Below are 27,971 nucleotides of genomic sequence, written 5' to 3'. Positions count from 1 at the left end.
TGTTTATAAATATTTTGTTTAGATGTTTGCAGATGTTTTAGGTGTAATACCACCAAATCATAGTACGTCACATCCGGTTACATACGAAAATAGGTCGAACAAAATATTCCCTTGAATTTGACAGTTGTAGGTAATTAATCCTACATTTCATTGCAGTAAAACATTTCTGGGTCATAAACATATATCTTGGGTATTTAAAAGCATCATTATTTTTTTATTTGGGGTTTCTATAGAATATTTTGGAAACTTGAGGTTACATGGTTACTAAAGCTTGTACACAGGTTAATAAAAGGGGAAAATTTGATTGGTTAGCTTCCAGTGATGGTTATTTTCTTATATGCAATGAAATGTAATGTGAAATTTTTTCTATAGTACTGGACAGGATAAAACTTCACTCATGCCAAGTATTTCTTTATTTGAAACAAAGATAAATTCTGCACAATTTTTTGAAAAGTGCAAATTAACCAAAGACTAATAGGGGAAAATCAATGTTGGTATTACCTAATATGGGAACCTGTACATGCATCTTTATCAGCAATCAAAGCCGGGCTCCAAAGTTATTGTTAAACTGCCTATTCTAGAGGTGGCATGAATCAGATGTGGATACTAAAAAATTCCAAAGATCTTTTAGGTGTACATACAATCTAAGACTCTCTCATCTTGCAATAGTATTAAAACATTTGACTTTTCTACACTTTACACAAGTATTCCCCATTCCAAACTAAAAGACAAATTGAAAGAGTTGGTATTACTTTGTTTCATTAAAAAGAATGGCGAACGTAGATACAAGTATCTTGTCTTGGGGAGGGATAAATCCTACTTTGTAAAGAATCACTCTGATTCAAACAAAAAATTCTCTGAAACTGACATTATCAAGATGCTTGATTTCTTGATTGATAACATATTTGTTACGTTTGGAGGACCTTTTTTTCAACAGACTGTCGGAATTCCAATGGGAACCAATTGTGCCCCTCTTCTTGCCGACTTGTTTCTTTATTATTATGAGGCTGACTTCATACAGGAGCTTCTTAGGAAGAGAGATAAGAAGTTAGCAATATCCTTTAACTCTACGTTCCGCTATATAGATGGTGTTCTCTCACTAAATAATACAAAATTTGGTGACTATGTTGAACGAATCTATCCCATCGAACTAGAGATAAAGGATACTACAGATACAGTTAAGTCTGCCTCATATCTTGACTTACATCTAGAAATTGACAAATTGACAATGAGGGTCGGTTGAAAACAAAACTTTACGACAAAAGAGATGATTTCAGCTTCCCAATTGTGAACTTTCCATTTCTATGTAGCAACATTCCAGCAGCGCCTGCATACGGAGTATATATCTCCCAATTGATACGATATTCCCTGGCTTGTGTTTCCTATCATGATTTCCTTGATAAAGGATTGCTGCTCACAAGGAAGCTATTAAACCAAGAGTTCCAAATGGTGAAGTTGAAGTCATCCCTTCGTAAATTTTACGGACGCCATCACGAGTTGGTTGACCGTTATGGAATAACCGTTTCACAGATGATATCGGATATGTTCCTTATGTCGTAACTACAATACCCTTCCCTTTTCACGAATGTGACTTACCGAATTAGACTATTTACCGGATTTGTAATAACATAAGCAACACGACGGGTGCCACATGTGGAGCAGGATCTGCTTACCCTTTCAGAGAACCTGAGATCACCCCCAGTTTTTGGTGGGGTTCGTGTTGCTTAGTCTTTAGTTTCTATGTTGTGTCATCTGTACTATTATTTGTCTGTTTGTCTTTTTATTTTTGGCCTTGACGTTGTCAGTTTGTTTTCGATCTATGAGTTTGACTGTCCCTCTGGTATCTTTCGTCCCTCTTTTTTGACCTTGTGAGTACTCACATGTGTTAAAATTGCTTGCTATTTAAGTGAAATATTACAAAAAATGAAATAGTCTTAGTAGATTGAGTCTCCAAAACACATTTAAATTTCCTTGCAATAGGACTCTACCATGAATAAAAGTTGACAGAACAAGCCATACTTAGTGTTTTTGGGAGCTTTTTCTCCTTATTTCTTACATTCTGCTATAATAGAAAGCTTTTCCTAAGTAATACTTAAATAAATATATAGTTATAAGTAAATGAAATTATTTTTAAAGCAGTAACAACAAATTATTCACTAGAAGAGAAGCTTTTTATGTCCCTCTCTGGAACGCGGCGTAAATTTAAGTTTTACGTAAAGACTTACTGAAACCCCCTTAGAGACTGTAAACTTTTATATTGATAGTTCATTCAGCTTGAATACTTCAATTACTCATTTATTATAACATTTCTATCATAAATGAGTGAAAGTTACCCCAAAATTTTTATTCATTGGCCTAAAAAGTTAACATTTTGAGGAAATGAGAGGTATAAATGAACCAAAACAGACCTTGTAAGGAAGACAAAAAGGTCCGTTGGTGGTATTTATCATCCTAAAGTCATCTTTTTTATCATATCCAACTGTTTGTAGGTAGAGGAGATAAATATTTGATCATTTATTGGTCCACACTATATTCTATCATGATGCGGCTTGGTTTAGATCTTTCGAAGAAATTTTGCTCAAATCGTTGTAGATGTCATCTTACATTATACTAGATTTTTCTCAATCTATCGAAATGATTATGACAAAACTTGACAGGAATGCTTAAAATAACCATTACTACAAAGAAAAAAGTCACATTCAGTTTATTCAACAAAAAAGTCTTATTTAGGTGTAATACAACCAAATCATAGTACGTCACATCCTGTTGCATACGAAAATAGGTAGAAAAAAAATATTCCCTTGAATTTGACAGTTGAAGGTAATTAATCCTACATTTCATTGCAGTAAAACATTTCTGGGTCATAAACATATATCTTGGGTATTTAAAAGCACCATTATTTTTTTATTTGGGGTTTCTATAGAATATTTTGGAAACTTGAGGCTACATGGTTACTAAAGCTTGTACACAGGTTAATAAAAGGGGAAAATTTGATTGGTTAACTTCCAGTGATGGTTATTTTCTTATATGCAATGAAATGTTATGTGAATTTTTTTCTATAGTACTGGACAGGATAAAACTTTATTCATGCCAAATATTTCTTTATTTGAAACAAAGATAAATTCTCCACCATTTTTTTAAAAGTGCAAATTTACCAAAGACTAATAGGGGTAAATCAATGGTGGTATTACACCTTTTAAACTCGGTCTCCGGCTGGATTTAACCAAAGACTGCAAAATTTATATGTGATGCTTCGTCCCTCAACATGTTGTATTTAACATTAAAAGAAAAAAACTGGTTGGCTCGTAGTCATAATATTGTTTCCTGGTAAGATGATATATGTCTTCCTTAGAACTGTTACCGTGCAAACTAGCATTAGATAGGACTCAGCTTCTCGGTCTCGAACAACTTAAGAGGAAAATAAGAAGTAGCATAATTATAAACGTTTTGAGAAAAGCACCTCCATCTCCATACTCATTCAAAAACCTGCCACCAAAGAAAAGCGGAAGATAAAGATAATAACAAACCAGACACCCATTGGTGATGTTTTTGTAACGTCAGTAGAGCAAAAATGCATTAGAAAAGACAAAATTAAGACCATCGTATTTAACCGATGTTCAAACCACTATTAAATCGATTTAAAAAAATGTAAGTTACAAATTAAAATTTGAGAAACACCTACGCTTCAACAGAAGCGAGACTAATCGCGTCGACGAGTTAAACGTCTCCTGTTATAAAATGTATCTACCGCCAAGCGAATCCAATACTTAGTGGAAATGTCGCAATCGAGAATAGAACAAAATAGGTAAAATCATAGATTATACTACTATTCCGGTATTTAAAGATCTAAGACTTAAAGACCATGTTGCTAGTGAGTTGAAACATGGCCATATCGTTTCGTTCAACTAATTCAAGATGGTGACCTTGAAACTTATGTAGTGTCGATTTCATTTGTTCTTCCTGAGTTTGAGATTGACAGTTTTTGTCTGTAAGGAGCACACACTTTCTTATGAAGTCCGTATAATGTGAGATAGGTAAACGCCAAACGATAGGTGATAGGGTGTATGTTACTGTCATCACATTTGTTAAATATATAGTTTAAAGTCGTCCATCATTTATCAATATCATGGAAATGATACCTTCTAGTTTCAGTTTTATGTTTAGTCGAACAGCGCTATCTATCGTTCTTTTGAAGGATTTTTGTACAGTGGTTGTTTTTAGTATAAAGACGGGAGATTTCAGTCGTATTCCTTTTTAAACTTAAACAAAAGGAAAGAAGGACAAACTTGTGATTTTCTAAAAATATCAGCTTTCTTGAATGATGTAGGGGGTTTATATATGGGATTCCCAGTTTTGCTGTGAAATTCTGTAGTAAGACATTTCAAATGATGATTTATATATGAATATCCACAACCCTGGCTTTCTTGAAAGGGTTAGAGAACAGAGCGTTCATTGTACATCGAAGATTATGAATGTGTTTCTAAAGGCATGTCCAAACAGCTTTGATCTAAATCGAGTTTTAATTCATCTGTTTAACGCTTGACCCATTTCCTAGAATAGTCCTCAACTGCATCCATCAGCAAATTTAAGTTTTTTCTTCTTCCCCATTTGATAAGTTGCAGAATGCAATATTTCGACTCTTTTTGAACTGGCAAGCAGCTCTTTAAGTTGTTAATTATTTACAAAGATCTCAATAACATCAACAGAGGGACTATATTTGTATATTAAGAAGATGAACAATAGCAGTCGGAACGTTTTGGCATTACATCCTTGATTGTTAATGTCTCTCATACCCACTTGCTGTTGAAAATTTTGGATGCATTATGTTTGGTGTTTGTATATAAAAAAAATGACATAAAAATTATGTAGTTTCTTTGAAGTAATCAGGTATTTCTTTCTGGACAGATTGTTACGAACTATGAAAGATATGCAGAGCCGAAAATGCAAAATTAAGAATAAATGATAGACAGAAACTTACTGAGGCAAGAACTATGGATAGCAAACTTTATTATCAGCAAATTAAGAAACAAAGAGGAAAATTAAACAGATTGTTCGACGAGCTACAAGTAGGCAATAACTGTTATAAAGGGGATGAAAGCATCTTAGAAGGCTGGAAGTCACATTTCGCCAACCTAGCCAAACAATCAGAACCCACAAATTTTGATCAGGAATATTTTTGTTTAATTGACTCTGAATATCCCCAAATCATTGAGATATGCCAAGAGGTTTATGACCATGAAGTTGTCTCAACTGAAGAATTTGAAAAAGCAATGCAAAAATTAAATAGAAATAAATCAGCAGATATTTTTGGAATTACAACAGAATGTTTAATATATGGAGGGGGAAAACTAGAACACATGCTCCTTAATATCATAAATGCATCTTTCACACATTGTTATATAACAAACTCCTTGAAGACTGGTACTCTGTCACCAATATTTAAGAACAAAGGTGATAATGTTATTTCAAAAAACTACAGAGGCATAACTATTACACCAACTATTTCAAAACTGGTAGAAACCATCATTAAACTTAGAATTAATCCAGATATCATCTTTAATCAAAATCCTATGCAACGAGGCTTTACAGAAAATACTGCTCCTCTAATAGCCTTCCTCATTATGGAGGAATATAAAAGAGAAAACAAAGATCTAAAAAAACCTACACTATTTGAATGCTAGATGCAAAATCAGCCTTTGATGTGGTTCGACACACAAATTTGATAAGAAAATTATATCATATGGGGATTTCAGAACAATGTATACTGTTAATTGACAACCTCTATAAGGAAGCCACAACTAAAATAAAATGGAAAGGACAAATTTCTGAAGCATTTGATATTGAGCAAGGTGTGAGACAAGGTGGTACTCTCAGTGCCGATTTGTGCAAGGTCTACGTCACCCAACTCTTGGATAACTTAAATGAGTCCAATATTGGCGGGAAAATAGGACCGATTAGCTGATGTGCCCCCACCTGTGCAGACGATATCGCTCTATTAGGAGACAACCCTCTTGATCTACAAATCTTGATCAACATAGCCTTCGACTACAGCCGACGTGAAGGTTACTTACTACAGCCAGAGAAAAGTGTTGTACTACCAGTACTTACAAGTAAGAAAGTAACATATGAGGAAGAAAAATGGTTTATGAGGGATAAACAAATGCCTGTTGTAAATAAAACATCTCACATTGGAATTCAAAGAGATAGTAGAGATACAACTGAAAGTACAATCGAAGAGAACCTTAAAAAAGCCAGGAGAACACTGTATAGCCTAATGCATCAAGGACTGCACGGAGAAAATGGACTGGATCCTATAATCTCTGTTAGCCTTCTACAAACTTTTGTCTTTCCAGTAATGTTTTATGGTTTGGAAGTATTGCTGCCTAATGGCAAAAATTTGGACTTTATAACACAGCAATACAAGAAAATAATCAAACAAATTCTGTCACTACCAGTAAACGTAGCAGATCCCGCAATATATATAATTTCTGGCTTACTCCCCGCAGAGGCAATAATACACAAAAAAGCATTAATCTTATTTGGAAGTATTTGCAGAGCATACTGTACTGCAACGGAATGGAAAATTGCAGAAAGACAACTTGGGATAAAAACATTAAAAAGTAACAGCTGGTTTATTGCTCTTAAAACAATATTCTTTAAATATGGAATTCAAGACCCTTTTACATCTTTATTTGACAAAACTATAACAAAAATAAAATGGAAACACATGATTAACCAAACAGTGAACACTTATTGGACCGAACGAATACAACAAGACACTTTGGTGTTCAGCTCTCTACAATACCTCGGTGGAATGTATCGCATAGGAAAATGTCACCCAACCGCAACTACTTGCTCTGCGAATATTCGAGACATTTCAAGAATCCCAATCCGTTTAAAGATCCTAACTGGATGCTATATACTGCAAACCAAAAGAGACGTATTCAACAACACTAATCCTGATCCGACCTGCATGTTATGCGGAAAAAGTGATGAAACTCTAAGCCATTTTCTTCTTGTGTGTACCGAGTTGGACAATATACGAATGACACTAGCTCGTGAAATTATTGATGTGTGTAGTGTGCTTTTTGCAAAATATGAGCTTAATACTAACTTTGATCTGCTTACAATTCTAATCAACCCATATTATTATTGCTCACAATGGAACTCTGAGAATCTTATATCAGACATTGATCAATTGCTGGAACCTCTCTGTAGATGATCATGCTACAAGCTTCATGCTAAAAGATATCAGCTTTTAGATATTCCAAACAAATCTAGAACTATTAGAAAGCTTGCAAAGTAGAATGTTCGCATCTTGGTATCGCCCAGAATCCCATCTTATTATACTTTTAGATTTTACAGTATACCTATTAATTTTATAAGACTCTTTTGGTCTTATTTTCTTTTATCTCTCTACACTTAAAGTTTTACCCCTGCTTAAAGCTAAGTGTAAATAATTATATCCCACTAAAGAGACATTAATCTAGTGGATACAGTGTGTTGTACATAAAGTTTTACCTTTTATTGGTGGAGGACTTGAGAAAAGTTTTTATGAATATTAGATGTACATATTGAACTGATTACTGGTGGAGGAATACTATTACTCCCAATTAGTGGAGGTGTGCCTTTATTGGCAGAAGTTAGACAGATACAAGATACAAGTTGGTGGGAAATATTGATATTATTGATACTATTAGGAACCCTCATTAGCTAGTTCTACATTAAATAAAACCACTTGTTTTCATCTTTGGAAGAAGTTGTCACGTCTTTGAATAGTATGTGTTAAGCAATGTTCATAACTATTGCAACCAACCTGAACACAATTTAATTGGATCAATCTCAGCTAGAAAATAACTTTTGTGAACTAGGCGATCGGAAAACAATTCCTCGTGATTAGCTTGAAGACAAAGCGCTTCAGTGAATCAATAAATACCATATCACAAAATACTTTTCATTGAATAGCGTGAAACTTAACTATAAATGCAATTCGAAAGCACGAAATGTATCTTTTCGTTTTATAACTGCTCTTTCATACTTTTTATATTAAAACAAACTAAAGTGAGTTTATATTAAAACAAACTAAAGTGAGTTTACATTGAAATTAAACTTCAAAGACAAAAAGGTAGATTCAGTATTAAACATTTTATCGAAAAATATCCAATTTCAGTTCCCCTATGGCAAAATTATATGCATTTTTTCATTTGATAAGCTCCAAATTACTTCAGCCCTTTTTGATTTAATTGCTCCCAATGGTTGTAGATTGGAAATAAAGATATTATATCATATTGGATAATGCAGTCTTTTTCCGTCTTGGATCTAAAATAAACGTGTCTTTAAAAACTTTCTTTGGCGGATATTGACAAATATGTTGTATATTTCTAAGAAAGATGATTATAATATGACTTTTTACGAAGTGAGAAGGATAAAATCATCATGTTTGCCAACTTTAGAAAGCAGGTGCAATACAAGTTATTAACCTTTTTTGGTATTTGAACAAAATCTTGGATCAAATTTGATAGGACATGAATAGATTGACTGTCAACGTGGAAATATCAGAATCCACGTGATTTGTGGTGCATTACGTTTTTCGAAATACCATTAGCATTGGCAGTTACGTTTTCTGTTGTGTTCTTTTGTTCATATCCAAAAATAAATCTATAGTATTTGTTGTTTTTACGTATGTATGTATGTATGTATGTATGTATGTATGTATGTATGTTTTGTTTTTGTTTTTGTTTTTGTTTTGTTATTTTTTTTGTCCCTTTTTTATCTGTTGTCTCTGAAGTACTGTTTCTGACGTCTGTACATTAAATTCATTGGATGTGTCTGATTGAAACTTTTAGTCTTGGTGTACATGATTTTTTTATTAGTTTTAGTTTTTAGTTGGCTTTAACTAGTTTTCAATAGCTGCGGAGTTTAATAGGGTGGTTTACACATTCCCCGTTTACATTCTCAATTTTATTTGTTTCTATTGATTTTCTGTTATTTTTTTGTTTTTGTTTTTGTTTTTGTTTGGTTTTTTTTTTGTTTGGTTTTTTGCCTCGTTTCGATCTTTTGAATTGCCAGTAAACTAAATTCTTCTGATATTTACAATTTTTAAAATTAAAAGTTGTGCTGTTACGCCATTTCTTTATGTACCAGTCCCAAGCCAGGAACATGTAATTCAGTGGTTGTCGTTTGTTTGTGTCAATCATATTTGGTTTTTGTCCATTGTTGAAAGCCTTACGGTTGCCCATAATTGATTACATCCATTTCATTTGAACTCTGGTGGATACTTGTCTCACTGTCAATCATACAAAATCTCCTTAGTTTTGTAATGTTTCTAGTCTATCTGAGAGGGCATTTCTGAATTGTTTTAGAAAGGCCAAACCAAGTTGTCATGGATAGATAAGTATATCTAAAGTAGGAACATCGAGGATCTTGCATATCAACAATTATTTTACAGGCGAAAAAAAAAACGCTATGGAAAATACACTCATTTCATATCTTTTATTTATACTCATAAAAAACAACTTGTACGATTCGCTCGTGTATGTAACAATGTTTTAGATTTTAACGAGAGAAATGTATGTATTACTGAAAAATTATTACACCAGGGTTTTCGATATCACAAACTAGTCAAAACATTTACTAAATTTTATCATCGGTATAAGGACATCATTCGTAAATATAGCTCAACATGCAGACTTCTTATACGTTCAGGTATTTCACATCCAATTTTTTATGGAAATATTCTTTATAAAGCACAAAAATGTCAGTATTCACCTCTGAAACTAACAAAACCTTTAAATAGACTTATTAAGAAGGGATATAGTTACGATACTGTTGTCAGGTCATTAAAGATTGCATATTTTGGCGTTGATATTGATTCACTTATAGGGTCTTTGCATCTGCACTAAACACATTTATTTAAAAACCAGTTGTTGGCATGACACGGGTTATGTTCTTCTCATATATGTTATGATGGTATGATACTAAACCCCTAACGGGAAGGATTGTGCCTGATATTCATATGATGAAGACATAATCTTTCAATCAGTTTAATTGAAGTCTGGAGCTGGCATGTCAGTTAACTGCTAGTAGTCTGTTGTTATTTATGTATTATTGTCATTTTGTTTATTTTCTTTGGTTACATCTTCTGACATCAGACTCGGACTTCTCTTGAACTGAATTTTAATGTGCGCATTGTTATGCGTTTACTTTTCTACATTGGCTAGAGGTATAGGGGGAGGGTTGAGATCTCATAAACATGTTTAACCCCGCCGCATTTTTGCGCCTGTCCCAAGTCAGGAGCCTCTAGCCTTTGTTAGTCTTGTATTATTTTTAATTTTAGTTTCTTGTGTACAATTTGGAGTTTAGTATGGCGTTCATTATCACTGAACTAGTATATATATTTGTTTAGGGGCCAGCTGAAGGACGCCTCCGGGTGCGGGAATTTCTCGCTGCATTGAAGACCTGTTGGTGGCCTTCTGCTGTTGTCTGTTCTGTGGTCGGGTTGTTGTCTCTTTGACACATTCCCCATTTCCATTCTCAATTTTACTAATAATAACAAACTAAGGTCATACAGAACATTTGGGGAAGAATCAATGAATTAATACTTATAACACAAACGGATAAATGTAGATATTGTGGAATTAAGGGGTACCCAACACTTTGACTACAATATATTTGGCTCGTTTAACCTAAATAAGGTTTGACCAAAAAATTACGTTGAACTGTTGACAAAAATATAAAAGATAACAAGAAATTTGATCCACACAATTTACAGGAATAATTTCAGTGAGTATATAGCAGATTGACAAACACTAATCTTGATCATTGAGACGCTTGATTTCACTTAATCAATAGCTAACTCTCTTAAAGAGGTAATATGTACCCTTTAAATGTAGAAATTTTTACAATGTCGATCATTCTTCAATGTACGAACCAAATACATTCGATAGATGCAATTCTGTTTTTATTTATGATTGGAAAATATTTTTTTCTAAAAAAACTATTTAAAAGAAATATTCATAACAGGTACTAGGGTGCAAATATTAATGCAATCCTTTAAGAAAAAAATAATATTCCTATAACCAGACATTTTTTGCTATTAATTCAGTAATGCGAAAATTATGACGATGAATTTTGCCAAAGTACTCACATTTTAGGTTTTTGTGGCATTATTAATATGCAGCATTTCCTCATAGATTAATAACTAATCAATCTCGCATGTTTTTCATCAATTGTTCAACAATATGAGAATTTTGATATATTTGTTTTGTTTAAAATGTAGATATTGAATAGTCGTATTACTAGACATTTTCATATGCATCCGCCAGGCATTTCACGCATGCGAGTTTGGCAAGTGGATTGATTTAGGTATAAATTGCCTTATCAGTATTTTGCACAACTTTTGGGAATTTTAGGTTTTTCAATTCATTATATGATCTACAACTTCGAATTTGATTCAGCCTTCCAACTGTTCCGATTTGAACGCCACTGATAGGTCATACATAGACGAATCGCGAGGCTATTGTAGCAAATTATAAGCCTGGTACCTTTGATGGAGTTTTCATTTACAAAATGTGACCACGCTTTTCTATTTTACCCCCTTGACCTGTTGAGAACATACTATTTGATGACATCACCCATAAGTTGATGTTTTCTTGTAGACAAAATTGTGTTGAACATAACATGAGGGTGTGTATATGGTATACACAATAGATAATAATGGGCAAAACGTGCAGAATAAAGGGCCAATAAAATACAGAATACAGAAACATAGGGCAAAATAATAAAGAATAGAGAATAATGGGGTGCTAAAATATAAAGAATAGAGAAAATGGCCAAAAAATATAAAGAATAGAGAATAATGGGGTGCTAAAATATAAAGAATAGAGAATAATGGGGTGCTAAAATATAAAGAATAGAGAATAATGGGGTGCTAAAATATAAAGAATAGAGAATAATGGGGTGCTAAAATATAAAGAATAGAGAATAATGGGGTGCTAAAATATAAAGAATAGAGAATAATGGGGTGCTAAAATATAAAGAATAGAGAAAATGGCCTAAAAATATTAAGAATAGACACTAATTGCCAAAAATATAAAGAATAGAGAATAATGGCCAAAAATATAAAAAAAATAGAGAATAATGGCAAAAAAATGTAATTATTAGAGAAAAATTACCTAACAAATTACAGAAATGAAGGACCCCCATCCAGTCCCTCATAACATCGCATTGATTCCTAACGTTATTACGTGATTTCAGTGTGAAAAGTAAATTTGAACGAGGAAATACTACATCTGAGCTCAAGTATCATAATGATAAATGCACGCAGAAATTTCTAAATACATTATGTGAGCTGCGTCGGATAAAAATCGACCTGATGCAAGTGCACGTATACATGTACATGTATATGACTTTGATTGATTTTGGAACATTCAAATAAGAAAGAAAAGATGAACTGTGTCGTGGAGTTCTTATATCAACTCAATTTTCAAACCGTTTCAGACTTTGCATAGAGATTTTTCAAACCCTAAATAAGTTAACAGTATTGATATTCAATTGGATGAGATCGATTTCTATCCGACACATCTCATATTATGCTATAAGGTATTTGCGTGTTTGCGATATATATATGTTTTTATTACAGTTCTTGCAGAGGGACATACTAGAGGTTCATGACATGAGCACCAAAATTAGTACATAAATCATGTGTATCCTTTTTATTTGTAAATCAAATTTAAAAACAAACTCAAAGACACATAGCTTATAATTTTCTCCACCTTCTGAAGTACCGGAGACCACCCCAGGGTTTTTGCTGGGGTATTTTTTTTATCTTTTTTACAACTATTTCTTTCTAATTAATTTTATGCCTGTTAAAAAAATATAGCAGTTACATTTTTTATTTTCATTTCTTAAGTCTAGACTAGATATTGCAGTATTGTTTGAAATATAGAATTCATCTATGGCATTTCATGAACATTTACTAATTCTACAATTTGATATTTTGATTACTAATAACAAGCATTTAATGTGTCCTCTCCATTAAATGCGAAATAATTTAGCAATCAGGGTTGCAACATAACGAAGTTTGAAACATGTAAATTCAGATTGTTTTTTTTTTTTTGCGCCAAATTGCAACATAAAACTTTTAATCATAAAAAAAAATTTTCATAAGATTTGATACCATCAAACCAACTTTTCTTCTCATGATTTTATTAAATATAATTTAAAAAGCCATGTTTTGATCTCTTTTGAAATCTTAATTATTTTTTCATAGTTTTTGAAAGAAAAAAAGGTGCCAATGATAAATGTATGAAAAATCTAGAGAGAATCATGAATCCGCTATATTTTCAATTGATATCTCAAAATCAAGATCACGGACCTGTCATTTTTTTCTACTTTTTTAAGTTCCGTTATTTATATACTATCAATTTATAACAGTCTTTTCAAAAGCTTGTTATTTTGGAACAGAGGAGCGAACATGGCTGATGAAGTGGTGGGATGGGGAGGTACTGTGGTTGGACCCCCCTTTTCTGCGGTCTTCAAACATTTCCATGAGAGAAACTGAATACAATCCCCAATCTGCAATTCTGGGGAAACTGACTCTGCTGCAAAAACCGAAACAGCGGTAGCGTAGCAAGGACGAAAATAACGCTGTTTCGGAGTTTGACTCTGTTGAACACGAACCACTGAAATGCAAAAAAATCAATGAATCTCGTCAAAATAATAAAAACACTTGGACTTCCAATCAATATTTCAACAAATAATAGACTTTTCGGCCACAAAAGACTGTCAGTAGATCAAGCCAAGTTTCTATTCAACAGTAGTATGAGAACTCCTCTATGAGAGATATTTTGTTTAGTGTTTTGGGTATACAGAACAATCCATGGAGATGCGAAAATAAGGTCCACATTGGTCCATTATCTTTATTCTTATATATATATTTCAATAATATTAACTTGACTTGTTAAGAACTTTTTCAGGTATTGTATTTTTCATGTGTCTGTTATGTCTGCATTTGAACCCGTAAGCGTTTTACTTTTTGCAATAAAGTTATATGTATTTAAAGCTGTGCAAAACATTATTATGGGTAGCAATTGACTGACTTCTACAATCTAAAATCCCAATTACTTTTTTTATATACATTAATACACACCTAACACCCAATAATATACATTTACTGTCGTTTGATGAGGTAAATACGTGGTTTTATTGACTTTTGAAAACTGATATTCACTAAGGCTAACGACCGAAGGGATTATGATTTTTTTTCTTAAGTCAACTGAACAACATATTTACCGAATCAAAAAAACAATATCAACTGTATACGTAAACAACCCTTATAAGTAAAGGTAGTTAAATATCAATTGTATACGTAAACAATAAACAACACTAATAAGTAAAGGTAGATCAATATCAACTGTATACGTAAACAATAAACAACACTAATAAGTTAATGGAAGATCAATATCAACTGTATACGTAAACAATAAACAACACTAATAGATAAAGGTAGATCAATATCAACTGTATACGTTAACAATAAACAACACTAATAAGTAAAGGTAGATCAATATCAACTGTACACGTAAACAATAAACACCACTAATAAATAAAGGTAGATCAATATCAACTGTATACGTAAACAATAAACAACACTAATAAGTTAATGGAAGATCAATATCAACTGTATACGTAAACAATAAACAACACTAATAGATAAAGGTAGATCTATATCAACTGTATACGTAAACAATAAACAACACTAATAAGTTAATGGTAGATCAATGTCAACTGTATACGTAAACAATAAACAACACTAATAACTAAAGGTGTATCAATATCAACTGTATACGTAAACAATAAACAACACTAATAAGTAAAGGTAGATCAATGTCAACTGTATACGTAAACAATAAACAATTCTAATAAGTAAAGGTAGATCAATATCAACTGTATACGTAAACAATAAACAACACTGATAAGTAAAGGTAGATCCATATCAACTGTATACGTAAACAATAAACAACACTAATAAGTAAAGGTAGATCAATATCAACTGTATACGTAAACAATAAACAACACTAATAAGTCAAAGAAGATCAATATCAACTGTATACGTAAACAATAAACAACACTAATAAGTAAAGGTAGATCAATATCAACTGTATACATTAACAATAAACACCATTAATAAGTAAAGGTAGATCAATATTAACTGTTTACGTAAAAAATAAACAACTCTAATAAGTAAAGGTAGATCAATATCACACTGTATACGTAAACAATAAACACCACTAATAAGTAAAGGTGTATCAATATCAACTGTATACGTAAACAATAAACAACACTAATAAGTAAAGGTAGATCAATATCAACTGTATACGTAAACAATAAACAACACTAATAAGTTAATGGAAGATCAATATCAACTGTATACGTAAACAATAAACAACACTAATAGATAAAGGTAGATCTATATCAACTGTATACGTAAACAATAAACACCACTAATAAGTAAAGGTGTATCAATATCAACTGTATACGTAAACAATAAACAACACTAACAAGTAAAGGTAGATCAATATCAATTGTATACGTAAACAATAAACAACACTAATAAGTAAAGGTAGATCAATATCAACTATATACGTACACAATAAACAACACTGATAAGTAAAAGTAGATCAATATCAACTGTATACGTAAACAATAAACAACATTAATAAGTAAAGGTAGATCAATATCAACTGTATACGTACACAATAAACAACACTTATAAGTAAAGGTAGATCAATATCAACTGTACACGTAAACAATAGACAACACTGATAAGTAAAGGTAGATCAATATCAACTGTATACGTAAACAATAAAAAACTCTAATAAGTAAAGGTAGATCAATATCAACTGTATACGTAAACAATAAACAACACTGATAAGTAAAGGTAGATCAATATCAACTGTATACGTAAACAATAAACAACACTAATAAGTAAAGGTAGATCAATATCAACTGTATACGTAAACAATAAACAACACTAATAAGTCAAAGAAGATCAATATCAACTGTATACGTAAACAATAAACAACACTAATAAGTAAAGGTAGATCAATATCAACTGTATACATTAACAATAAACACCATTAATAAGTAAAGGTAGATCAATATCAACTGTTTACGTAAAAAATAAACAACACTAATAAGTAAAGGTAGATCAATATCACACTGTATACGTAAACAATAAACAACACTAATAAGTAAAGGTAGATCAATATCAACTATATACGTACACAATAAACAACACTAATAAGTAAAGGTAGATCAATATCAACTGTATACGTAAACAATAAACAACACTAATAAGTAAAGGTAGATCAATATCAACTGTATACGTAAACAATAAACAACACTAATAAGTAAAAGTAGATCAATATCAACTGTATACGTAAACATAAAAACACTAATAAGTAAAGGTAGATCAATATCAACTGTATACCTAAACAATAAACAACACTAATAAGTAAAAGTAGATCAATATCAACTGTACACGTAAACAATAAACACCACTAATAAGTAAAGGTAGATCAATATCAACTGTATACGTAAACAATAAACAACACTAATAAGTAAAGGTAGATCAATATCAAGTGTATACGTAAACAATATACAACACTAATAAGTAAAGGGATCAATATCAACTGTATACGTAAACAATACACAACACTAATAAGTAAAGGTAGATCAATATCAACTGTATACGTAAACAATAAACAACACTAATAAGTTAATGGTAGATCAATGTCAACTGTATACGTAAACAATAAACACCACTAATAAGTAAAGGTGTATCAATATCAACTGCATACGTAAACAATAAACAACACTTATAAGTAAAGGTAGATCAATATCAACTGTATACGTAAACAATAAACACCACTAACAAGTAAAGGTAGATCAATATCAACTGCATACGTAAACAATAAACAACACTAATAAGTAAAGGTAGATCAATATCAACTGTATACGTAAACAATAAACACCACTAATAAGTAAAGGTAGATCAATATCAATTGTATACGTAAACAATAAACAACACTAATAAGTAAAGGTAGATCAATATCACACTCTATACGTAAACAATAAACAACACTAATAAGTAAAGGTAGATCAATATCAACTGCATACGTAAACAATAAACAACACTAATAAGTTAATGGTAGATCAATGTCAACTGTATACGTAAACAATAAACAACACTAATAAGTAAAGGTAGATCAATATCAACTGTATACATTAACAATAAACACCATTAATAAGTAAAGGTAGATCAATATCAACTGTATACGTAAACAATAAACAACACTTATAAGTAAAGGTAGATCAATATCAACTGTATACGTAAACAATAAACAACACTAATAAGTAAAGGTAGATCAATATCAACTGTATACGTAAACAATAAACAACACTTATAAGTAAAGGTAGATCAATATCAACTGTATACGTAAACAATAAACAACACTAATAAGTAAAGGTAGATCAATATCAACTGTATACATTAACAATAAACACCATTAATAAGTAAAGGTAGATCAATATCAACTGTATACGTAAACAATAAACAACACTTATAAGTAAAGGTAGATCAATATCAACTGTATACATTAACAATAAACACCATTAATAAGTAAAGGTAGATCAATATCAACTGTATACGTAAACAATAAACAACACTTATAAGTAAAGGTAGATCAATATCAACTGTATACGTAAACAATAAACAACACTAATAAGTAAAGGTAGATCAATATCAACTGTATACATTAACAATAAACACCATTAATAAGTAAAGGTAGATCAATATCAACTGTATACGTAAACAATAAACAACACTAATAAGTAAAGGTAGATCAATATCAACTGTATACATTAACAATAAACACCATTAATAAGTAAAGGTAGATCAATATCAACTGTATACGTAAACAATAAACAACACTAATAAGTAAAGGTAGATCAATATCAACTGTATACGTAAACAATAAGAAACACTAACACGTGATATAATTTGTATTTGAAAGACAGAACAGCTTTGCTCCAAATAGAATCTTGGTTATTGTTACGAATGTCTTTATTCAGTATCGCGATTGTAACTCTAATCTAGCAAAGATTGGAAATCTTTATGAACGGACGCCATCACGAGTTGGTTGACCGTTATGGAATAACCGTTTCACAGATGATATGTCGTAACTACAATACCCTTCCCTTTTCACGAATGTGACCTACCGAATTAGACTATTTACCGGATTTGTAATAACATAAGCAACACGACGGGTGCCACATGTGGAGCAGGATCTGATTACCCTTCCGGAGCACCTGAGATCATCCCCAGTTTTGGGTGGGGTTCGTGTTGCTTAGTCTTTAGTTTTCTATGTTGTGTAATCTGTACTATTATTTGTCTGTTTGTCTTTTTATTTTTGGCCATGGCGTTGTCAGTTTGTTTTCGATCTATGAGTTTGACTGTCCCTCTGGTATCTTTCGTCCCTCTTTTTGAAACTTTTACAGGTATTAGAATTTAGGGGAGAGTTTTGTACTCACAAGCATGTTAAACTCTGTAATATTCTAACTCTGGGACATGTAGTCACGTGATTACATTCATATTCATTTGTTTTTTTCCCATGAAATTAAGCCGAAAGTTGTCCCTCTTCAATAGACAAAGTTTTTGTTAATCAGAACTCTTTTACAGCTTACCATGAGGGTGTGGATGGGGGTTTACAGAATAGAGAATAATAGGCAAAAACTATAATGAATAGAGAAAAGTGAACCAAAAAATTAAAGAATAGAGAATAATGATGTTCTTAAAGATAAAGAATAGAGAATAATGGGCAAAACGTATAACGATTAGAGAAAAATGGCCTAGAAAATTAAAGACTACAGAAATGAAGGACCTCGCCACCTAGAACCTCTATCATACGAAGATTTTTCTCATCATTGGAGTCTATTCGATCAGCTCAAGCTGTTAATCATCCTTGTTCTTTGTTTTTCTGCTGTGCTGTTGTCTCTTTGACAGTCATATCATATCTGGTATTTTGTTTGCAGACGCTTAAAATTATAGATTGATCTATATCAACGTCTCATTAAAACATTGGACAACATTTAAAACTGTAGGTAAATAATAAGCAACGCCACATCAAAACATTAGACAACATTCAAAACTATAGGTTGACATATTCTACTATGACGTTCTTCGTACGCTTTTAGTACACACCCGTGGTAAAATACGAATATATTGTATGTCAGCTGATCGGCAACTTCATGATTTGTTTGGGCTGTTCCAACTACACTCCTACGCCGTGTATGCTTTTTTCAAATGAATTAGTTACCCGATGAAATCGGTGTAAATGATGTCATTGAACGAAAACAGAAGAATATAAGCATTCTACGAGAATATGCACGAATGTGACACTGAAAAGCGTCAAGACATGGAAACATAAAAGTATGTTATTGTAAATCGTTTAAGCATGTCACCAATTCTGCTTTCTTAGTTGTTTACGGCACTATTGATAGTATGTTTAATTACGAGAACAGCAAATATTTGCCTTCACCTAGAGTACTTTGGCCCAAAAGAATTGCAGTCTTTGTCCTATTCGAATAGACAAAAATCATTAGGGCTTGAAATTATATTGGCTCTTTATGCCGATTTTTTTCCCCTCGAAATCGTTCGTGGTACAATATTTATTATTAAGTGCCAACCCGTGACCAATCTATCTAAATTCACGCCCCCTTGAATTATTTCGTAAGGATGTACTTAAGTGAAATTAAAAAGATCTAGAATTTAAAATTGATACTATAGGTCAGAAAAGCATTAGTTAAGGAACAAAATAAAATAAGAATATTTAATATTGATAGGTTATGGTGCTCCTTTTCGAGATATTTAATATTTTCTAAATGGCAGGAAAAGGCTGACTCGGACCTTTACCTTATATTTGCATTGGTATTATTTGGGTCTGAAATCGAAAGAAAAGAAATCTAGAATCTGCTTAAGTTTTGGTAAATGACCGTTTATTAGCTATTGAAGTCTTATATGAAAAGAAAAATGAGTGTCATATTTTACCCTGTATCGCAGGAAAAAAACAAGGAGTCAGAACATCTGACAAACATTCCTAAACCTGACCTAAGTACATCCTTAAACAAAACATTGGACACCATTTAAATATGTGGGTAAACCAAAACAACATCACACCAAGACAACGAGGAACACTAATATTGTTGTGTGAATCTTATAGTGTTGTACAATGTATGTCCACGTTTGATCAATATGGAGGGGGCTTTATATTTGAGATCCAAATGCAATGGTCTATCCTCTATACAACTATAATACGAGATTTCTACACTCTACGGGTTTTTGTCAGAACTAAACTGTTCTATCTCTACACTCCCATTGAATTATAATGGCTTATTCATCGAGATAGTTCGGAGAAAAATATTTTGTATATTGTTGTATCTCCACTTTTTAACAGAATAAGGGATATTACAAAAGAAAAAATCCATGTTCTATCTCCAATGGAAATATAGGGATACATTTCTAAAACTACATTGTTTGTAGGAAAATGTTTTAAATCCAAATGTCTACTAAAAAAAGACAACCAAATTAAGAGTTACTCTCCATGTAAGTAAATTCGATTCCTATATAACTTTCCATGTCTCAGTCAAATATTTATGACATTGCGCTTTCAAACTTTAATCAAAAATTTTACCACGATTTCCGAATGGCAAATACATCATTATAAGATTCCCACGACGATATATATCTGTTGACCAATCTCAACCTCACATGTAAACAAAAGATTGTCAATTTTCATGATTTAGACATTTCTGTTTTTGAAAGATTTTTTTAATAAGAAATGGAAAGGCAATCGCCCATTAGTTTTTTTTCCTCACCGAAAATCAGCACCCTGGTTTTTTTTATCTGGACCATTCTCTCATTGACAGCCATACCATTTCCAGTAAATTTTTCTTATAGTGTTATACAATGTATGTCCACTTTTGATCAAAATGGAGGTGGCTTTATATTTGAGATCCAAATGCAATGGTCTATCCCCTATACAACTATAATACGATATTTCTACACTCTATGGGTATCAAAGAGTAGGTAACCTGTCGAAAAAATATAGAACCCGGAGTCAAAAGTCGGTAATATGAAAAAAGTCTATCGCCCATTAGTTTCTTTCACTCACCGAAAATCAGTAACCTTGTTTTTTTTTATCTGGACCATTGTCTCATTGACAGCCATACCATTTCTGGTGAAAATTTTACGCAGACAACACTAATTATTCAACGGTCTACTTAAATATGTTATAATCATGGCTGAGGTCTTGATTGGGTCAATAGAGAATAATAAAAAATTGTGAATAGGGAATAATGCGATCCTAAAATATAAAGAAAGGAGAATAATGGGCAAAGATAAATAAGAGGATAATGGTATAAAGAATTAAAGCATAAAGAAATGAGAAACATCCCCTCCCCACCCCCATCCAGGCCCTCTTATCATAGCTCACATTTAGACTAGCATCGATATTAACATTATCCTAAATCAATGTTTATCATTTTGTTCAATGTGATGACGTAGAAACGCTAAAACGATTTTCAAAAGCGTCATCTAAAACAAACATGTCGATTGATATCGATTGTAATCAATACTATTTTTAAGTGAACTAATTTTACAGAAAAATTGATATTTATGTTCTATTCCCTACTTGTAAAACTTTAGATGATGAGGAACACTTTTTTCTTCATTGTCAAATCAGCAGTAATATTAGAAATCCCCTTATAAATGCAGTTAAAACCCATTGTCATAATTTTAACAAGCTTAACGCAAACTGTAAACTTAAAAACTATTTTAGATCCTAACGAATATATTTTGCCTAGTGTTGTTGGCTATATAATCAACCCATAGAGTTGCGAAAATAAGGTCAAGATAGGTTACATGTAATTATCTATATATATATCAGAAGATGTGGTATGAGTGCCAATGTCACAACTCTCAATCCAATTCACAATTTGTAAAAGTAAACCTTTATATGTCAAAGTGCAGTCTTTAACACGGAGTCTTGACTCATACCGAACAGCAACCTATAATGACCCTAAAAATAACTAGTGTATCACCATACATCTGGTTCCTGACTTTGGACAGGTTCAAATAAATGCAGCGGGTTTAAACGTTCTAATAGGTACCAACATTCACCCTTACATGAAACAATAGTGTAACATCACAACATAGAATGACACACTATAAAATATTAACACAAACAATCGAACATACATTGAACGAATAAATTTGATCCATGACACAATGCAAATACAAAATCAATAAAATAAAGGGTGAGATGTTAAACGATATCAGAAAGACAGCCATAACTTTGGACACATGCCCCTAAATAAAATAATTTAAACAGATAAATGAAAATAATTTTGTTGTAAGGTACACAGTAATGGAATACGGAAATATTTTTTACAAAAGAAATGGTTTTGTTGTTTATAGAAGTAAAAATTTATAGTCATACCGAACACTTATCAAAGCTGGTATATCTTAAAAATAGAGAAACAAAAATTATAGCTAAATAAGTAAAAACATTAAATAACAGACGAAACATTACAAATTGTATCAACAGGTCATATTAACACGAACGTACGATTTGAGAGTAAATTGTACTCGCAGTAACGAAAAGCTAGTAAAAAGCCAAAACAATTAATGATAAAAAATCATGCATGGATGACTAAAATACATCCCAGGGATTTAGTATTTTAACGTCATGAAGTCAAAGAAGAAATATACTTATATATTGATTATTGATTTAAACTTGAATTGTTTTTGAACTTTTTTTCATGTATTGTATGTTTATTGTGTACATGTCTATTATTTTTGCACTTAAACCTGTCAGGATTTTACTTTTTGAAATAAAGTCAAGTATCTATAAATGAATCCCCATGGGAAATTGAAAACACAATCTTTTTGTTTTTTTATGTTTGTTTGTTTTGGATATATAATCTGATAAAACAGATAATGACTACCTGTATCAATGTTTATCTACTTGAGGATACCCTTGCACTAGTTAGGGGTTGTTTACGTTGCCGTAATTCACGGTAAATACGTTTTGTTGTCAAGTTTCCAACGGCAATTAACAGTCCCTGGAAACTACAACATATGACAAATAAGTATTCCATAACTTCATTTTGCAAAATGGCTCCTAAAAGTCCTGTTAACCATAGCATGCCTGTCACAAGAATAATGCGCACAAACACTGGGAGATATTGGAAAGAATTTGATCTTCGAATGTGTCGTATACCTAACGACTGTTTTGTTATCACACCTGCAATGCACAGAAGACATGCGATGTTGATCACAACAGCCAATCCTATAGGACCGGACACAAATATCAAGTTACCCGGATATCCCGTTGGAAAACATATAGACCCACTGTAATCAATACTCACACCTTGGACCTCCAACAAATCAATTATAACTGCTGGAACAACAAACAAAAATGGGAGGATGAGACTGAGCAATGTAAAATGCGACTTCTTGGAAGACATGTCTACCCCAATATCTTTAGCGATAAGTGACATGTTCCTTAGGTTGTGACACATGTGAATTAACGCAATACATTTAAATGAAAACACTAGCAGCCAAAGATAATGAAGTGCAACCCCTACACTATAGCAAACCAGAGAGAGATCATTAGCACCTATTCCTAACATAGATATTATATCTGAAATAAATAAAGCAATTGATAGGTTTTCTAAATTTGATCCAGGAATACTTCTGTGCATACCAAACCTTCTATAAACAAGTATAGATGTTGTCAAGGCAACCACAGAAATCCCCATACCTGTATATGTAATAACATTCATGTTTATATTCGTACTGCTGGCAAGAGTTGGTTGTTTTTGGATAAAATCAACAACACAAGTTAAGTTTTTGATGACTGTTCTTGGATTGTCCGAGTCCCTCTTCGACTCACATTCAATAATACTCTTAGCACATAACTGTTTCTTGAAGTTGTCTTTGATGTCAACTTTCAATTGGTTCAATCTACTGTTGAAACTAAATGAAGTACTGTCCCATGATATTTCATTCCTTTTTACAAACATAGCATTTACTTCATAGGTTAATCCGTTTTGGCGGGAAACACGTATCAGCCACTTGGCTTCCTTAAGATGGTTATCGATGTTTAAAGACTCTTCATACGAAACCTTTCCTATTACCTGACCAGTAAAAGAAACGTTTTTTACATGAAATAGGTTGTCGATCTTTTCTACCTTACAAGAATATATGATATCCATTGTTTTAATTTCATCACTGAACGACCATGCCATAATGGTCAGTATATCTTCTATCATGCTTCGCGACAAATTTGTAGATGACACCAGTGAGTAATCGTGTTCTATATTTTTTTCGTAAGATCGTGCCAAGCATATGCCATTTACATCAAACTATTTAGAAAAAAAACAGAAAATATTGCTTAATCAATGATGTAAATCGGTTTATCGGTTTATATAGTCACATAAGAGAAAAGTAGTATAAGATCAGGGGCGGATCCATTTTTAAAAAGGGGATTCCAACCATATGTCCCCATGCAAAAGCACTGATCGTCAAAAAAGGGGGGTTCAAACCCTCGGATCCACCCCCTCCCTTGATCAACCACTGAGGTTTGTTGATCTTGGTTTATCAAAGAAATGTTTTGAGATCAGTGGTACCTCCTATATATTAGAATTCGTACAATATTTTTCACTATGAAATATATATAAGGCAAAACATTATAATATTTGTGTGCATCACTATCCCAAAACAATATATTAAAACTCATGTATAAAAAGTTACATCAGTCAGGGACTTTGTAAGAATGTAATGTAAACAAAGACATTGCTCTATTTGGTTTCTTTGAAAATACTAAGTTGATAAACAAATATTATAGCTAATTCAAACCATATACCCAAAGTAATATTTACATTGGAATTATTGAGTTTTTTAACATGTGAAGTTTTCAAGTTAGTTCGTTTTTCTGTGTGTTGCATTTTAGTGTTGAGTTTCGGTTGTGTCGATGTTCTCCTCTTATATTTGATGTGTTTCCCTCAGTTTTAGTTTGTAACCCGGATTTATTTTTTCTCAATCGATTGATGAATTTTGAATAGCGATATACTACTGTTGCCTTTAATTATTCAAAAAAGTACGTACTAATTTATAAATAGTCAGTTTTTGAAATACGGTCTGATGATTGGTTCGTTTAGAATAAAGGTTGCAAGATTTAACTTTCATAAGACTTCAACCGTTTAGAATGTAAATTGTTTTAAATTGTATCTTTCATCCTCTGAACTTGAAATTGAAATGGAAACGATTATTTACTTTATTCAAGGAATATCTGTAATATTTTTTCTGTTTATGAAGAAATAACAAATGTGGTGCACGCTGAATAATCCGCGTAGGTCACCGTAAGATCATTTAAATCTGAGTGAGTGATTTTTTTTTCTAACATATTTCTGATTCAAGAAACAAAACTTTTGATCTGGGAGGACAAAAATATTCTAATTGAGAATTTTTGCCATTAAAATTAATTTTAAGTTCTCAAAATAATAAATAATTTCAAGCTTGTCTGGTACGAAAAAGAATTTCAGAATTAAATAAGTATAACCCCCTTTTTAAGTTATATGGTTGTTCCCTTACGTAATGTTACAAGTTACATATCTTTTCCCATGGAGTATAATCTCCTTGGAAATCAGATTTTATTTCTCCGTTTGAACTCTCGTGTAATTACTCTACTGGATTCGAATCCCTCCGCAGATTTCGTATCACTCCGCGGAATTCGGATCCCGCAGCAATCATCTCAATTTTATCGAGATAGGTAAATCCCGAGCTAATTCCGAATGATTGTTTGAAGATTTTTCATTGTCTATGCATTCAGGCGCTAATGAAGTAATCGTAGATCAGCGGAATATAACGACTGGTTTATTCGGGTTAGGTGTATATGTTGTTGTTAAAAAAAGTATTTTACATTTTTTAGCTAAGTTTTGTATCGAAGAACGTCGGTAACCAATATGAATTAATTTCTTCTCAAAAGACAATAAATAGCATAACTTCAATTAATTAACATAATTTTGATTTATAATAAGTTAACGCTGTCCTTATATGTCTTTGGTATAGCTAGATACCCAAAATTGGTCAAAATCTGGCGTTTATGCTTTGGTGATAACTTTAGAAATAAGATAAAAACTTGAAGTACCAACATTGGAGTAACCGCTTTGAAGTACTTCCATTATTCATAGTTGGTGAAATACACTAGTTTATCCTCCGAGACTAAATAAATAAATAAAGATAATAAACATTATTGAAAGTGTTTGAAAATATGTTGTTTTTTTTTTTTACAAATTTGAAAATATATAAATTGATATGAGCAATGACGAATTCGTAATATGGGATAGTGCCACAGTCAAATAATAATTGATCTAGTTCTTTATTCATTATTGAATTTTGAATTTTAAATAATGAAACACGGACGTACTTTAAGTGAATTTAGGTAAATACTGAACAAATAAACAAATCGGAGCATAGGTTATCTAACAATTTTTGGATGTATCAAACCTTTACTCTTATACGGGTGTAGTTATACATTGTATTTAGTATCTTTTCAGATACAGATCAAACAGTTTTTTTTCGGCAAGCAAAAGTAATATTTTTTTTTAATTTAAACACGCGTAAACCAGAAATCATTTACCCTTTTTTACATTAGACATTGTTCTTATTTAGTTTTCAGTGTAACCCAGCTCAGTGAAATCTATTTGAAAAAATGTATACCCGATACAGTTATTTCAAATATGAATTAAAGATATGGGGTCTGGATGGGGGTCCTTCATTTCTTTATTCTTTATTTTTTTACCATTTTTCTCTTTTATTTTGCTCATTATTCTCTATTCTTTATATTTTAGCACCATATTTTTCTCAATTTTTTTATTTTTTGCCATTTACTCTGCGCTTCTTTTCCTATTATTCTCTATTTTGTAAACCCATCCAGACCCTCTCGTAGTGTGCTACTTAATAAACATAAATCGCAAAGTTATCGTTTCCCAGTACGACGCTGCATATAAACAATCTGAAAGACATCGTTTATGACTATATTAAATGAATTTTAAACCGTTTACGACCTAAATAAACACTTTCATAACGACATGCAAAACATTTTTATCAGTTAAAATAGCTATAGTGTTCTGTGAGATACAATAGAAAACACCACAAACAACGCGTTTGAAGCATCATCCATCCTTATCTCAAATCTCCTGTTCCTTTGTCAACAGAATTATGAAAGCAAGCGTTATGTATATCGGAAAGCAAGCGTTATCGTCGATTGAATCGGAAAGCAAGCGTTCTAAATATACATCGTGTAAACAGTGTAATATTTTTTTAGCAAGAGGGTTAAGCTGCAATAGGTATAAAATCATTTCAAGCTTATACTCTCTTGTTCAACGTTTCGAAGTTTTTCGTTTTTTTTTTTTTTGCGATAGCGTTTTAAGTTTTTCTTCGACTTATGAGTTTTGAATTCCCCCGGGCTTGGTATTATCCGCCTCTCTTTCAGTAAATTTATAAATACTTATACAGCGTAAATGTACAGTTGTTTCTATTGCATCTTTTTTGCGTTTACATTGTATGTGTGTTCCTAATATACAGTTTAATATCTGGGATATAAAAATAAGAAGATGTGGTATAATTTGCCCTTACAGAATCTAATGCCTGGGTAATATTTTCAAAAGCGTACACAAAAACGTTGTGATTGGTTTAAAATGTTCTTAACAATGGAAATTCAACCAATGACGTAACGTTGTTTTCATTTTGGTGTACGAACAATGAGATTACACATAGTCCTTTAGATTCTGAAAAGGCAAATTGTCAATGAGTCAACTCTCCACCAGAGACCAAATGACATAGA

Source organism: Mytilus californianus, unplaced genomic scaffold (assembly GCF_021869535.1).
Source record: "Mytilus californianus isolate M0D057914Y unplaced genomic scaffold, xbMytCali1.0.p SCAF_10, whole genome shotgun sequence".
Classification (NCBI taxonomy): domain Eukaryota; kingdom Metazoa; phylum Mollusca; class Bivalvia; order Mytilida; family Mytilidae; genus Mytilus; species Mytilus californianus.
This window is presented reverse-complemented; position numbering follows the sequence as displayed.